The 17,446-nt window shown below is 39.8% G+C and overlaps 1 protein-coding gene and 1 long non-coding RNA gene across 2 annotated transcripts in view; one reads left to right on the plus strand and one right to left on the minus strand.

Annotated features, from left to right (window-relative positions):
- Positions 1 to 17,446, minus strand: part of LOC128735656 (uncharacterized) — a 121,109-nt gene that overhangs the window by 9,349 nt on the left and 94,314 nt on the right. The gene's annotated exons all lie outside the window — the stretch shown is intronic.
- On the plus strand, positions 15,220 to 16,535 carry LOC128735672 (uncharacterized). The gene is made up of 5 exons (XR_008412010.1): positions 15,220 to 15,754; positions 15,842 to 15,913; positions 15,985 to 16,085; positions 16,153 to 16,238; positions 16,298 to 16,535. It is a non-coding gene; the product is annotated as an uncharacterized LOC128735672 (long non-coding RNA).

Here is a 17,446-nt window from a genome sequence, read left to right on the forward strand (position 1 = left end):
TCGATCTGTCAAACTGTCCGTATCGTTCATAAATTTCGGGCTCGAGTTAGCACGAACCCAGGTTAATTTATGAACTCGCTATAAGACAGATTTTTTCCTAGTAGGCTTTGTTCTGACGAAGTGTTTTAGAACAAAATATTTGTTATTTTTGTCAATTTTCAATAGTGTGTAGAAAAAGATTTCCACAGATTTCTGCTCTGACACTACCATAAAATCAACATTCAGGGTGTTAACTAGTAATAAGCAAAAAATTAGCTGCTACTAGTTGCGATGTTCGGAGAGTTTTCCGAATGCATGTTTTCCGGCATTTTAGGCTACAAATTAGTAAATGCGCGCGCCAGTGCGAAGTTCATTCCTTCTGTACGTTAAATAGTCATGCTTGTGTATGTAAAACATAGCATTATTATCGTTATGAGATACATCGGAGTCGATAACGCGAATTCAGGACATTGTAAAGGCGATTACTTTACAGCTTTTTTCCAATTAGCTCTGTTTCAAGTCAAACTGGCAGTAGAATATGTTCGGTTGGACTTTCAGCTCGATTGAACTAGCCTCCATTTTGTTTATTTAAAATCGAACATGTTGATACGTGTTTGCAGGATAAACAGATTGTTATACTTTGTCAGTTACTCAGTCAGTTATTTTTTGTGCCTTCTGCCAGGATTTGGATGAGGCCGATGACAGCCTATCTCGCCACTCGTATCCTTTTGCTGTGTATGGCCAAACTTATGAATTAAAAAATTTGCATGAATGCACTAAAGCAGATAGTAGGGTAAGTTAACCTATATAGTAAACCCTCTACCTGTAATGGTCCCTCGGATAAAATTTCGGTATTTATTAGCTTATACTTCTTATTTCTGAGGATATATGACATGAAACAGAACGTACTAGACATAGCACACATTTGAGTTAATAAAATTTTAGCTGCATTTCATTATTAATGATTTAAAATTGACGTTTTCAACAAGTGGGTCCATTATATACAATGCAAAAAATGTCGCCATTACCGGACTCCCTCCATGCAAAATACACTAAAATTCCTATAATGGGCCCGGTCGTTATTCTATTGAAAACCACAAGGGTCCATAAAAGGAAAATGGACATTCCAATCTGTTTTAAAAAATCTGTAAAATATAGAGATTTGGAGCAGAAATTGATATATTTAGGTTTAATCGAAAGTTACTAATATTGTAAGTGCCATAGGCTGGGGGTTTAGCGTAACGAGTTCAAAATAATGTATAGAAAGGTCCACAAATGGTTGATTTAATAGGTTTAGCTCATCGTAAAGAATCTTCCAACCAATCACGAAGCGAGAATTCAGGTAAAACATAGCTTCATTATTTTCAATTTTTCAATAGTTCAACATCAAGAATCCATACTTTTCTTCATTTGGGTCAATTCTTAGAAGATTTTCCGATCGATTGGTGTAAGAATATTGAAAATCGATCGGAAAACCGCTGAGCTATTAGCGTTCAAAACCTTTCATTTTTCGTGACGCTCGCATTTTTTGATTTTTTGGAATGACACCCTATCTCAAAACTTGCCGTAAGACGTAGTCCTACGTCAAAAGGATATCTACAACAAAATGATTAATCTCAAAATTTTACTATTAGTTTGCTTGGCTTCAATTTTGCAATATATCTGAATTAGAAAAAATAACTGAATAGAGCATTCGATATGAAAAACAGAAATTGAACTTTTTCTTAGCTGGCGCTCCTTCAGATAATTATTTTTGCATGAAAATCAAAACTTAAGCGATGGTTCTACAATTGATGAAGGGACGGTAGGGGAAAGAAATGAAAATTTTTGGTGAAGGAGGGGGAAGAGCGGAAAGGAAGGGGGGGGGGGGGTATTGGTAGCTATGCTTGACAAGTAGTCATTTTGACTCCTACCTTTTGTCCAATGCCAAGTCAGTAGTCAAAATGACTACTTGTCAAGCATAGCTACCAATACCCCCCCCCCCTTCCTTTCCGCTCTTCCCCCTCCTTCACCAAAAATTTTCATTTCTTTCCCCTACCGTCCCTTCATCAATTGTAGAACCATCGTTTCAAAAAAAATATTAATATATGTATGACCTCATTCCAAGGTCAAGACTAAAATCTTGAGATTAGTCTAAAACTTAAGCTTCTTTTGAATGTACTTTCATGTAAAGATAGTCATTAACTTGATCACATCGATCACATAGGAAAACAAGATGAGGTCGAAAAATAGTGCAAAAACTGCGCCATAAACATGCTTGAGAATGAGAAATATGATCGATATGATTTCCAGTGCTTGTCATTTTAGATTTATTTATTAAAACATGATACATGACATAAGACAACTGTCCTTTAAAATGCCACTAACGAAAACAAATCTTGCAAAATTTGTATGAAATTTGTATAAATTTATTTGGAAAAATCAACTCACTAGTATTTTGATCCTATACACCACTGTACTTATATACTTAAATTAACTGCTTTTCTCCGCTTTTTGCTTTTCTTGTACAATTGTGAGTAACAGCAAGTGAAGAAAATGACAACTGAAATCTAAAATCAAAGAAAAGAAAAAACTTTTCGATTGAATCCCACTATTTAATATTTATTTGCGACAAATACGTAGTTCGCCTACGACGTGCAGGCTTCATCAGTGTCTTATTTCAAAGCGTATACGTATTTGTCGCGAATAAATATTAAATAGTGGAATTTAGTCGGTAAAAGTATTTTTCTTTTCTTTGATTTCAGAGTTCGTGTTCCACTAAGAGGCTTCAAAACTTCAGACTCTTGACATGTTTCTCACTTTTCTTGAATTTCATTGCAAATTGTCATCACATACACATACATACATACATACATACATACATACATACATACATCGCACACATTGAATACAATCAACATTTGATTGATAAGTTTTGATTTCACACGTTTTAACGGTTTAATATACGGTGCTTAAGTGTTAAAGTTTGAATAACTTTTGAATGAACCGTCCGATTTTAAATAACACGGTTTCGTTTGATAGATCTCAGCAATATTTTTCAAATAATAATAAAATGTGTGATGTTTTTCATTGAATTAATTCTTAAATGTTACAAAAATAGGTTTTAAATACTATTTTTTCACATTTCTTTATGCAACTTTTAAACTACAAGTCCAATCGTCATGAAATTTGGAAGTTAAGGGTTTGTAAGGCTCCTCTTTTATATGCAATTAATTTTGTTGAAATCGGTTAAGGGATCTATGAGATAATGAAGTCCCATATTTTTCGTGTTTTTATACATAACTTTTGAACTAAAAGTCCGATACATACACACACACCCGATACGTCACATACACACACACCCGATACGTCACATACACACACACCCGATACGTCACATACACACACACCCGATACGTCACATACACACACACCCGATACGTCACATACACACACACCCGATACGTCACATACACACACACCCGATACGTCACATACACACACACCCGATACGTCACATACACACACACCCGATACATCACATACACACACACCCGATACGTCACATACACACACACCCGATACGTCACACACACACACACACACACACACACACACACACACACACACACACACACACACACACACACACACACACACACACACACACACACACACACACACACACACACACACACACACACACACACACACACACACACACACACACACACACACACACACACACACACACACACACACACACACACACACACACACACACACACACACACACACACACACACACACACACACACACACACACACACACACACAGAAAATGCTCAGTTTTCGAAACTGAGTCGAATGGTATATAACATTCGGCCCGCAGGACCTTCTTTCCATTTTCGGTTTTCCAAGTGATTTCTATACCTTTATACTATATATTTATATAGTAGAAAGGCAAAAATGTGTTTGAGTATTTAAAATATTTATAACTTGATTCCCGTAAGTCCTACAATTTTGATATGTTCAGTAACTTTACATAACTTTACAGGACAAACAACTTTTCTGAAGACACAATATTTCTAAAGTCAGTATTTAAAAAGTTAGATCTCAACGCCATCTATAGGAATAAAAATACAACTACTTAAAATTTACAGAAAGATGCGAAATTTTATAACAAACAATGTTGCTGAAGACAATAAAGCTCTACGAAGCATATGAAAGAAGTTATGAGGTTTTGTCCGAGCGCCGGGTCAATCTGCCCCACTGTGCGTCGTTTTTAAGCATAAATGAAGTATCCTTTAAAACCCCTTCTAAGGTGAATTACACTTATTGATAATTTAGTTTTATGGGTGATTCTTCAAGTCTCCTTCAGTCATACTTCAGAAATGTTAGTCAAATAAGATAAAATTCACTTGAGGAAAAACATTATAAAACCTAACAGACTTTAAAATGCTCTGATAAAACTACTATAAGAAATGAATAAGACCAATTTGCTATTGGATTGTTACTTGGGGTTAGTGTTATGCGGCGTTGGCTTTTCTCTGCTCGTATTTTCTATGCGAAAGGCTAAAGTGGTAACATATGGCTTCATGTACGATGAGAAGGGGTATGGGGCGTCTTACGTTGGAGTCGCTGGCTGGTCAGCAGAATCGCATACCGGTTGCGGCTTTAAATTTCGTTTCAATCAACTTGAAGACATAAAAAATAGTGCATCCCGCACCAATTGAAGGTTAAAAGTGAATGATAAAAGTGGATTACTACCAGTGGATATTTCCGCTACATTTTTTTTCGGTCAATTTATTTTGAGCGAAATCAAATGCAAGATTCGACTGTGATAGTCGTGTAATTCGGGGTGATTTAAATGGGCGTAACTGTTGCAAATAAATATTCAGTTGAATTTATTTGAACAAAGAGATATTTCTAATTTCTAGCCTGCCGATTATTTCTAGTAGGTAGATAGGGTATGTTGCTACATCGTCGTAATTGCCTATTCCCGTCCTATCCAATACAAACTATTAAAAATATCAGCATTTTTATGACACACAATGTAAAACTAGTTATTCCCTAATATTTTAGTTAGTTGTCTATCATACGCGATCAATCAAAGTGAGCTGAGATCTATTTAAATGCTTTTTATCATTAAAGAAGTCCCACCAGCCAAATTTCCTACGTTTTTTCGTGCGACGAAGAAGACAATATCGACTAATCGTTTTAATTTCCGTCATTCATAAATGAAAATAACTCACGCAAGGCGTTGTCGTTATTCTACAGCCAGGAAAACTTGCCTGACCTGCAGAAATTTTGTAGAATGACATTTGTCATGCCGACCTACACAAATACATGTGCGTTAGCTTCGTAAACATTGTTGTGATTTTTAGTTCGGACGATGAAAAATTTTGATGGACGGATTTTAAAACGGTACGACGAATTTTAGAAATAAAGTCAGTTGCGTAATTTCAGTAATATGCTATAATAGTCGCTTTTCAGTGATTTCAAAGTTCATGGATCGGAAGGTAAGTGTGTTTTAGTCAAATCAGCACAAGAACTTTTTAAGTATTCATTAATCACAAATCCATCCAACAAATAATGAAAATTAGAATAGCTTTACTTATTACGACGGGAATTAGAAAAAAAAACCCTATGAGAAAGCAATTTTGTTAATTTAAAAAACAAGCGACAGAGTGGAAAAAAAGGAATAAAATTAACTCACCATATGATCCTTTCATTGACTCCGGCTATCATGCCAGATGCGTGTCGGCCCTTACCGCCTCTGTTCCTCGGTGTCTGAAATGTTCTTGCCGACCGTATTCCGGTATAGAGCCGCTCACTGTAACTGTTCGTGGGTGGTGGGGTTTTGACCTTTCACCGCTCCACGCCAATTTCTCTACCCTATTCTAGAGATACTGCAATATTGTCTTCTCAATTCCGTTCTGGGCTAATGCTTCCACTAAACACACATGCTCTTGCCTCGGTTAAAATTATGCAAATATTTGACGCTTTGAATATCCGTAAAAATCACCGGATCGGATTCACACACTGTTCATTGACACATGGGTTCACGTATTGCCGGTACGCTGCTTCACACTGATATAAATCGGCAATTAAAGGGCACTATACCTATGTAAGTTCGATCACTTGAAGTGTTTGTTCGTTGGTCTTCTTCTCACTCGAAAAACATCACGGGAGACCTGACCGAAAATAAGTTTCGTTCGCCCACTTTCTCTCACAATTGCACTCGCTTCGGGGAAGAGAGTTCACCTCTACCCGGAGACCACTGATGAAGATAGATCGCTGTGTCGATCGCGAATGTTTAAAAAAAAACACAGTAACACTATTTCTAATTTATGCTGGTTTGCCAGCAACAAGCAAAAACCAGTTGAACGTTAAAACTCCACCCGCGAAGCAACACTATTTCTTCTAAAATTTTCAGATACTTTACTACTGACCATTTGTACTTTTCCTTTTCTCAATTTCACTTTGATAACGATGCGTGCGCGTGTACTTTTGACGTAGGACTACGTCTTTCAACAAGGTAGCTGGTATAGGGTGTCATTCCAAAAAATCTTACTCGAAAAGTGGTCAAGTTTTGAACGCTAATAGCTTAGTGGTTTCCCGAACGATTTTCAATATTCTTACACCAATCGGTTTGAAAATCTTCTAAGAATGGCCCAAATGAAGAAAAGTATGGATTCTTGATGTTGAACTATTGAAAAATTGAAAATAATGAGCCTATGTTTTATCAGAGTTCTCGCTTCATGATTGGTTGGACTTGGAAGATTCTTTACGATGATCTAAACCTATACCAATTTGATATCTGTGCTTGGGAAGTAGGCCAAAACAAGTGACCAACTTCCCTCATTTCAACAAGATTTCTTAACACCGGACCGTGATTAAACCTAGACCATTTTGATTTTGATGAGGAGAAGCGTTTCCAGAGCCGTCTTCGTAGCCCAACTTTTGAAATGGGAGATCGATGCTCCTGAACTTCTTGGTATGATAGATGTTAATGTTATGCCACGGCCACTTAGATCCCGAAGATTTCTTCGACCAGCCTTTCATCGCACACATTATGGACAAAACGAACCAATCCAGGCGATGTGCCGCTTATTCAATGATCTTTATCAACAATTTGACTTCTCTATATCGACGAATACATTTAAGAATAGAATCAGGAAAAATGATTATTTATGATTGTAACTAATTATGTGTTCTGGGATTGCATTCTTTCATTACGGCAGCTTTGCCAAATGAATACAGTAAATCTATACTGGGTTCCAGGGCATTGTGGCATTGAAGGCAATGAAATAGCAGACGAGCTAGCAAAAGCGGGCTCCAATTCGGAATTCATCGGTCCGGAGCCTTTTTGCGGTATATCAAAATGCACAATCAAAATGGAACTTAAACGCTGGGAAGAACAAAAGGTGACGGCCAATTGGATGGCTGTCAGAGGTTGTAACCAGTCAAAAAGATTCATTAATCCAAACGTAAAAACTACTAAAAAGCTCATAGAGCTCAACAAGAGAGCTCTGTGTACATACACCGGCCTAGTAACAGGGCACTGTCCGAGTAGACATCATTTAAAGAACATGGGTCGTGTTGAAAATGATGTCTGTCGCTTCTGCAATCTTGAAAGCGAAACGTCGGAGCACCTGCTCTGCAGTTGTAGTGCGCTTTACACGAGCAGTGCTAAATTTCTTGACAAGAGATGCTTATCTCCTAGTGAAATTTGGTCTGCCAATCCCGGGAAGGTTATCGGTTTCATAAACCATATTATACCTGACTGGGAGCGTGCAGGAGCAAATGACTAGTTGTCTATAATGGCAATTGGCTTGCATGGCACGTACGGTAAACAGGGATATACTACAAAAGTTCAAATTAATGGACAAAGTAGTCAAATCCCATTCTAAAAAAAAAAAAAAAAAAAAAAAAAACTAATTATGTAACCTATGTTTGTACTGTGAATGAAAAGATGATGGGTTTTTGTGCCGATTTTAGAATGACGTCAATGTTGTCATCTCAAATCGATTTTTCCCATACCTACACTTCAAGAAGACTCTGTCAGTTGAAGTTATATAGAAAATAAATGTCCTTGCTTGGGAAGTACGCCAGAAAGAGTGACAAAGCTCCCTCGTGCCAACAGGTTTCTTACGAACGCGATGACTAATGTTAACTGCATTTCTGGCATATCTGTGAGTGCCATTGTTTAAGTGACTTTTTAAAATAGAAGAGCAAAATATTCAGATTTAATTCTTCATTGAATACAATGGTGGCTTTGAAAATACGTGGGCGGGAGTTCATAAGTACAACGCCTGCAACCATTGAGACATAGAGATTTCTTTTAAAAATCACTTGTGTGCATCATAAAGGTTGAAATAATAATGAATGACCAGCCCACAGATTATTGTATTAAGCGTAGCTTAACATGTTTCAATAATAGTATTTTGACTCGCTTGTGGCCTTTAAAAGAGCCATTGATTACAAATAACATTAAAGCCAAAGCACGTTCATCGCAAATATAATGTGCCATTCGAATGTCCTTCTCTTTCAACATAAATGGCAGCCGACACGTAAGTTAGCGACGTCGATTCACTGTCTCTTGCTCCGAAAAGGTTTTACTAGTTTATTTTCACAGCTTATAAGTATACCGCTTGTTACATAGCAGAAAATATGGCACGTACGCAAACATTTCTGTTTTATTCGTGTGAGACTGGTTCCATTTGCTTGATTAGTTCTAGAGTTATGAGGAAATTTGTATATTATTTGTATACCCGCCCCCCCCTCCTAACGAAGGGAAGGGTCTCCATTCACCATAGAAAAAATTCTTGCCTTCTGAAATCCCCAAATGCCAAATTTGGTTCAATTTGCTTGATTAATTCTAGAGTTGAGGAAACTTGTATTTCACTCGTATGGGAGTTCCCCCCCCTCTCAGAAGGAGAAGGGGTCTCAGTATACCATAGAAGAAAAATCCTGCCTTCTAAAATCCTCACACGGCAAATTTGGTTCTAGGAAATTTTGGTTTTGAGGAAATTTGTGTTTCATTTGTATAGGAGCCCAACCTCTTACGCCCTGCATAAAATTGCTCTATTACCCCCTTCATAAAATTGCTGGTCATTTTATCTACCCAACGACATATAAATTGTTCAGTTTCGTTCAGTCGTTTAGTAGTTATTAGCATTTGAAATCTTTCATTCAAACGTTACACTTCTATTTTCGTTTTCACAAATTGCTACCCAGTCCCAGTATAGTAAACAAAGATGTAGTCCTACGTCAAAACGTTACATACAACGCATGTAGCATGTATATATGTTGCATATAGGGTAACCAACGTATTTTGGACCCCCTCAACAGCTGTACATAATTTGGACACTTACAGCAAAATCAAATGGAAGTGTCCAAATTATGTACAGCTGCTGAAGGGGTCCAAAATAGGTTGGTTACCCTAGCATGTATACATGAAGAATCGAATGATTACAAGCATGGATACATGCTACTATCACTATAAAGAGACTTACGTAGTCCTGCGTCACCTATATATGCGGTCGTGTCTTATACACAACCCCTTTGATTTTTTCACTTTTTACTACACTCAAGTCTTTTTTTACACGGTTTGTTTTTTTCGATTACTCAAGAACTGTACAACTGAGGGTCCACCAAATGTATTGAGAAATAAATGAATGGTCCCTAAGTTTCCCTGTTCTTAATAATCGAAGAAACAAACCGTGTAAAAAAAGTACTTGAGTGTATCGATGAAAGTTCTAGTGTTACTTGCTTAGGCTTTTCACGCGTTCGGCGTTTCTTCGGACTGTTTCCTTTTACTACACTTGAAGATCGATCGATGACAATCGAGAACAGACACACTTAAAGGGTTTGGACACCAGGAAATGCTGGTTCTTCCTGGAAAACTCAATTATTACTATACTTTTTAACTCAAACACCAATAACTAAACCGAATTCACACTTAATTTCTCATACTCATACTATACTTTGTACGAACTAGCAAACAGCGACTACGCGCCCGAGTGTTGAAAATGACCGTGCGGTACGGCCACCGCTGTCACCGGACGCAATGCAGGCGCCTTAGGGGCCCCTGCTGCTTATTAAAAAAAATGAAAGAAAAGAAACCGTTGTGCTGTATCCTCAACGACCTGAAGGGTCGGGGAGTCACAGAATTCTTTATTTCCACAAATTACAATTAGTTTTGTCTTAACTCTAACTTTGGCCCTAACTCCATCTTTCCTATTCTATCGCACGCTGAGTGCCAAGCCTAATTCTATCCAGTTCTCTTTTTCCCCTTGAACATAGGGCATTTGGATGACTTAATTCTGGCGCGGGCGAAATCTCTCTCGCCCTTGCGCATATTTACAGAGACTTAAGAATTTGTACGGAGCAGCGCGGAAGCCGCTCACGTACCCAATTCTCTACGGCCACACGGAAGCCAACGCGCCTCGCGGTCATCGTTGCCTTCCGTGGTTACGAAGCACAAACAAAAATGTGCTGACAACTAAAGCGCGTCGCGCTGGTAGGTTACGCTACTTAGCCGAATCTGGGTTATCGTGCAGAAAGAAATGCATAAGATGACGAAATGTATTCTATTGATAGAATAATATGTGGTAATATGGCGTGTCGCAGGGGCATGGGCGTTGCACTTGAAAAGGACGGGTTTGGTCCGTATGTCCGTCGACAGCAAGCACTCAACCAGTGGGGGGCTGCATTTGTGTTCTGCTTGGGCACTGGCGGTAACAGTGTAGAGAAAGCCTTCTTGTCCTTATAAGAACGATTTGGTCCGCGAGCCTACTGCAGCAACACTAAGCCAGCCAGTGGAGTGGACTTAATACACATCAGCTACTTCCCAGGACGTCTTCAGTGGATGTGAAGGAAGCACTAGTTTCAAACTAAAACTATTCCATTGATTTGCTTTTCAAGCTTAAGCTAACACGTGAAAAAACACTGGAATACTGAATGATCGCGCACTGCTTATATAGCATGGAATCTTCTTCTTCTTCGCTACTGCTACTGCTGCTCGTCTCGCACGAAACACGTAGAATGGAAGCCGGCGAAAAAAGGTGTGGTTCATTTAGCAGCGGTGGTTTGATGTCTTGCTGCGGTTAGTGCTGTTGGTAATTCACACTCGAGCGTGAACAAACATCGTGCAGAGAATGTGCGCTGAAAAGCGCGCATGGGGTGCCGTCGAAAGGGCGGCAACGGACGTGATAATGGCGTTGCAACGGCTAGAACGTTTGCAACAACAGGGCTTGACATAGCTTAGCTAGGGTAATGGGCTGATTGGGCAGCCCAGGCCCTAGGTGAAAACGTTTGGATTCGGCGCTATAAGGCTGACGGTTGTGCTATTCTACTACCTTAGGTAAGGAAGGGTGGTACCTTCCCGAAACGGCGAGTAGGCTAATGGTACAGCTGCCTTCCGTCCCGTTAAAACCGTGGCTGGTCTCTAGGTACGTTCAAAGCTCGTCACTCACGTCAAAGTGCGGTGGTGTAGGCTCAGATGATACATTCCTGACTAACGCTGATCGGATGCTGACATCCCTGCCCCCATGAAGGGTAGGGGGGAATGTCCCTAGCCATGGCCTACCTGCTTGCATAGATCACCATGGGATCGTTAAGGCGACTGCACAATTACGAGTGGAGATGGCGGCCTAGAGTTGGGACCCATAAGCATGGATAAATTTTTAAAATTTGTATCGAAGACACGAATGCGGGTGCTACTGGAGGCAAAGATGATACCTTTGCCAAAAGTAGTAAGCTGGCGAGATCACCGCCGGCAAAAACAGGGAAGCCCCCCGAAAACGGGGCCGATGCCGAAAAGAAAGTTGACTCCACCAAAGTCTAACACCCCAGTTAGAACGTCGGTCGCTACCGCTGCTAGCTCAGTCAAGAGGGCAGGCGACAGCGGTAGGAAAATGTCAACTGAGGACGTGGTGCATCCTCTTGAGGCGGGAGTTGGGCTTCCTCCAGCCAGTAGCAAGCTGGAGGAAGCCAAATAGTTGGTGGACGAGTTGTACTCGTTCATCAACTCAAGGTCAAATGTTCACCTCGACATTAAAAAGCTGGCGGTGAGCCTCCGCTCTACCGTCATAGCTGCCGAGGTGGAGAGGCAGGAGCTTCTGCAGCGATGCGAAATCACCGAAGCTCGGGTCATAGCCGCTAAGGCTGTGGCCATGCCTAGTCAGGCGCGTGCACCGCTTGCCAACGCAAGGCGGCTACGCCCGACCATGGACCAACGCTGGTGGCCAAGAGGCAGCGGACCTTGGATCGCACCTCTACCAGCGAACACGCGGAGGCGATCCCGGACGGTGCTGCCGGGTGGTTAGGCGTAAACCACCTAAACCGCCTAGGCTGAAACCGAGCGTGGCTGCGGCTGCAAAGCCAAAGCCATGGCGTGTCCATAAGGGCGACGCCTTAGTAGTGAAGCTGACAGGTAATCTGTCGTACGCTGACCTACTGCGTAAGGCTCGGGTGGACCCCAAGTTGCAGGAGCTTGGGGCCAACGTAGTGAGGACCCGCCGAACTCAGGCCGGGGATATTTGATTTTGTCTTTATTGATGTGTAGGCTTTGCCCGTTATCAGACTTAAAAAAATATAAATACATACAAAAAATGACTTATCAACATTACATGGAATTGTTAAAATATTCCCTAAGACTAGATTTTAATTGAACACTAGACATATTAACAGAAATGACGGGATGAAGATTATAGGCGTTTTTGACAAGCTATCGCCCGCTTAGAGGCGCTGCATAAAAAAAGTGATGAAAAGTAAAATCGCTGTCAAACTCCATACATTTTTGAAAAAAGCTGAAATAAAATGCAGTTTTTGATTAACCCTTTCAATTGTCAGGATTTTAGATAGCGAAATATTGGAAGAAATTTGTTTATTTACGTTAAGGCAAGTGAAAACATTCGAATTAATTAACTTTATGGCAGAAAAATGTTAATGTTTGATTTTGTACCGCATGAAACAAAAGTACATAGAGTCAGCTGTAAAGTTTACATATCCTGGATAGAGAATCACCAATTATTTTCAGTCTTCAGTGTTTTTCAATGTATTTTCAAATTTTTTTTCGTGATTAGCATAATCTGCGCCAAGAACCAAACATATAACCTATCAGTTCGTAAACATAAATACACTTGCGAAGCTCTAATAATCTCCCGAAACAGAAACAATATATATCAAGTGAAAGGTAATACTTTTTCTTACCTTTATTATCCATTTTCATCATTCCCACTGTTGGTAATTCAATAAAATATTACATTTAAAGTCGAGTTCCATATAGGTACCAGCAAGCATTTTGGGAATTGCACTTTTTTTGTAGTTCCCATAATCACAACCAGGTAGCGAACGGCTGCTATTAGTTTTGCTCGAACTCGCCTATTGTAAACACCCATTATCCGATACATGGGCTCGTTCCGGGCGTAATTCTGCGACCTGTTTGATAGGTGAAACGGCCTAACCCTTCTTAGGTTGGTTCTACCTTCGTAGTTCGTCACCTGGCTGCACAAATATGGAGCACTGTATTTTCCAGAAACAACGTCTTTGAGAAACAACACATCTATCAAAATTCTTCGATCGCTGAGACTGTTGATTCCAACTAGTAAGCATAGCGATCGGTAGTCCGGCATTTCGTCTCTCCAACCAAGATTACGCACAGCATATCGCACAAATTTTTTCTGTACCCGCTAAATTCGATTGATGTATACGTTATAAATTGGTCGCCACACCACGCTTGCGTACTCGATGGTCGTGCGAACCAAACCATTGTATATAGCGATTATCGTGTACGGATCATCTAGTTCGCGGCTGTATCGCTTCACCATGCCAAATAATGAGTTCGCTTTCGTTACAATTTTCTCGACATGTTTACTAAAGGTCAGTTCACTGTCCATTTCCACGCCTAAATCGCAATGGCACGTTTTCCTTGGGACTAAATCCGCACCGAGATGGTATTCATACTCAATTTTGTTAGAATTGCGACCGAATGAAATCACGTTACACTTGGCAACGTTCACTTTTAACCCAAACAGTTCACAAAAGTGGAGAAAACGATTTAAATTCTCTTGAAGAATCGTACAATCTTTCAAGCCGCGCACAGGTATAAATATTTTTACGTCGTCAGCATAAATTAACACGAATACATCCACTAACGTATCTGGGAGTTCATTCATGACAACCACGAATAATAGAGGACCCAAATGACTCCCTTGAGGTACTCCTGAACTTGTTACAAACACTTTGGAATCAGTGTTGTGTAGCCTTACATACTGCAAACGGTTAGTTAAGTATGAATGCATCCATTCTAAACAGACCCCATCAACTCCATATTTTCGCAAAACCGCAATCATTGCATTTATGTTGACCAAATCAAACGCCTTGGACATATCTGTATAAATAGTGTCCACTTGGTAACCAGCCGACATCCATTGCACAGTTCTGGAAACAAATTCTGTTAAATTTGTCACTGTTGAGCGTTTTTTAACAAATCCGTGTTGACAGTTTAGGATTAGAGGCTCGATCCACGTATACACATAATCATAAACAATGCTTTCAAACATTTTTGGAATAGCCGATAAAATGGAAATACCTCTATAATTTTCAACAAACGTTTTCGAACCATTTTTGTGAATTGGTACAATATATGATATTTTCCAGATGTCTGGGAACAATCCTGTCGTTAAAGATGTGTTGAAAAGTATGAACAGCGGAAGCAGCAAGCCATCCACACATTTCTTAAGCAAAGAGTTCGGTATCCCATCCGGTCCAGGTCCTTTTGATTCATCTAGCGATTTTATTTTATTACAAATTGTTTCGATATCTAAACTGATTACAGGCATGCTCATGTTGGGTGCGACAAATTCAGAGACATTGGTAACGGTTGCACGGTCGTAGATACTTTTAAAGAAATCAGCAAACAAATCGACGGTGTCTTGAACATTTTCACTTTTCCTGTTATTTAGAACAACGTTTACAGGAACACCTTTGTCTTTACGTTTGCTGTTTATGAAATTCCAGAAACATTTTGGGTTAGACTGGATATTTCTTTGCAGCCCGTCTAAATACGAGCGGTGCAGTAATCGGTTTCTTTCTTTGAAGTTGTCTCTTGTCCGATTATACGCTATTTCATCAGCTACATACCGCGTCCGTCGAAATTTGTTGTAGAGCTTCTTTTTTTCCCTAAGCAATTTTATCGTTTCATAATCGAACCATACCGGATATTTGCGGTTGTCTTTCACGTTTCTTACACGGCAATGGCGTGATAATATGCCGTATATAATATAATAAAACACAATCACATTGTAGTCAAGAGCTGTTTCGGTATTCCACGTATCACCGTCAATTATATTCAAAACGGAAAATTTCCGTAGAAAATCCAACATAGAAGCAACGTGAGGTTTCATATCGTCCCTATTAAAAGCATCGTTAGAAATAAATACGCCGCGCCAGTCTACATCTTGTAATTCCTCGGTAATCCGTGCACTCATAGCATCGTCGATTAGGCGAGTGTCTAAAACCTTTATCGCTTTATCGGAGTGTGCGACAAAATCATTGGATGCCATAGGCAACTCAGTAAAAGTAACGTCAATTGACATAGCATTATGATGCACTTCTGTCTTGATCAGCGGATCACTCACCTCAATACGACAGCACTCATCGTCTGTTGTAAACAACAAATCGAGAAATCTGTTGTTTTGATTCGGGATACCGCAAATTTGGAAAAAGCCACAAGCAGCCATCGAATCAACGAACAGTTCTTCTTCTGGCTGGCGTACTTGATAAGGTAAGAAATGCAAATCCTTTTCAGTTTCACGACACCAAGTTGTGTTTTTAAGATTGAAATCACCCACGACAACAATTTTGCTTTCAGGTGACGATGAATCTACAATATTGCGGATGCTTTCTACGTATGATGCATAGCGACCAAAATGCGAATCAGGAGGTATGTATACACAACAAAGAATAATTTCAATTTTGTTCAATCGAATTTTAACGGTAATTTCCTCATTGCAGGACGATTCGAAAATAACGTTACTATAAAACTTCTGATTAACAGCAATCAGTACACCACCGCCGCTGGTTTTATCAGAATTCGATGAGGATCTATCGCAACGGTAAACTACAAACGATTGTGGAAACACAAACGAATTTTGAATTGATTCATTTAAATTTGTTTCACAGAAAGCATAAACATCGAAATCACGCTCCAGTGCGGACATGAAGACAGCTTCGAGCCGGCTACTGCTTCGGATACTATTCATATTCTGGTAATATATGTGCAGGCTTATTTCATTTTTTTCATACTGATAGCAATTTTGTTTAACAGATGAATCACGCAAGCAACAGTTATACACTTCTGGACAAGTGGAATCATTAAGTAACGGTGAAAAACGAGGCGAAGCAGAATATCGGGGATTACTCGTTTGGCTGGCTTGGCGGGGGAATAGGAAATAATTTCGGCTGAATCCCGCGAGTGAATTCAAACTCACGGAAATAAATACCCTTCTGCCAAGATGAGGCAGACATAGCTTTTTCTTTATATTCCGATCCAATTCCAACCTTGAAAGACACATAGCTAAGCTCTTCCAGTCTTCTATCCCGAGGAACAAGTTTAACGATATCAATTGCGGATTCCGGTTCAATTTCCAAATTGCTGCGCACTAAGTTCGAAATTTCTTCCACGGTGGCTCGTGGATCAAATTTCGATAGATACAGCCAGCATTTTGTCTCCTCTCGAGCGAGCGGCATTATTATATTGGCATCGACCTCTTTGTTACCCATAAACTCAGTGCGCTGCTGGCTACGCATTACTGCTTCGCCACTGGCACTAACTCGGACACGTTTAGCAGTTTGAGGTGGGAAGTTGAAGCTTGCAGTGCGTTTGGGGGTACGGGGTGTAAGATCAAGAATAGTATTGATCTTTGCGGTATTTTTTTGCACTTCGCTTCGCAACTCTTCTAACACTTTATTCTGTTGCACCTCGAGATGAAGCATAGCTTCGTTTGTAGAAGCGATTGCTTGACGAAATGTGGCATTTTTCATCATTTTGGTGCATGCCGCGCACATCCAAAACAGTTGTTCGCGGCTGCGGATCAACTCCCTTACTTCATTTGTAAGTCCGACACAGTCCAAATGAAATGTAGATTTGCAAAATCCTTTACAGGTTATTTCCTCCTCACCGGGTAACTCATTCGCGCAGGAAAAACAAATGCTCGACATCGTATCGTTGCTTGACGAAAATATGTTCGAAAAAAGCGAATAACGGCTTGGATTATCGTATGAACTTCACTTGATTCTGATGAATCTGATCTTTGCGTATTAGATAATAGCGATCGCGAATAAAAATTGACAAAACTATCACAGTAATTATAAATTTTATGCGACGAAAATTATCTAAGCGGCACTCACTGCAATTCACTTCACTCATATGCTCTTCGAGCTCAAAAAGAACCCAATGGTCCAGAGCTCGAATGAC

The sequence above is a fragment of the Sabethes cyaneus genome, chromosome 1 (assembly GCF_943734655.1).
Source record: "Sabethes cyaneus chromosome 1, idSabCyanKW18_F2, whole genome shotgun sequence".
Lineage (NCBI taxonomy): Eukaryota > Metazoa > Arthropoda > Insecta > Diptera > Culicidae > Sabethes > Sabethes cyaneus.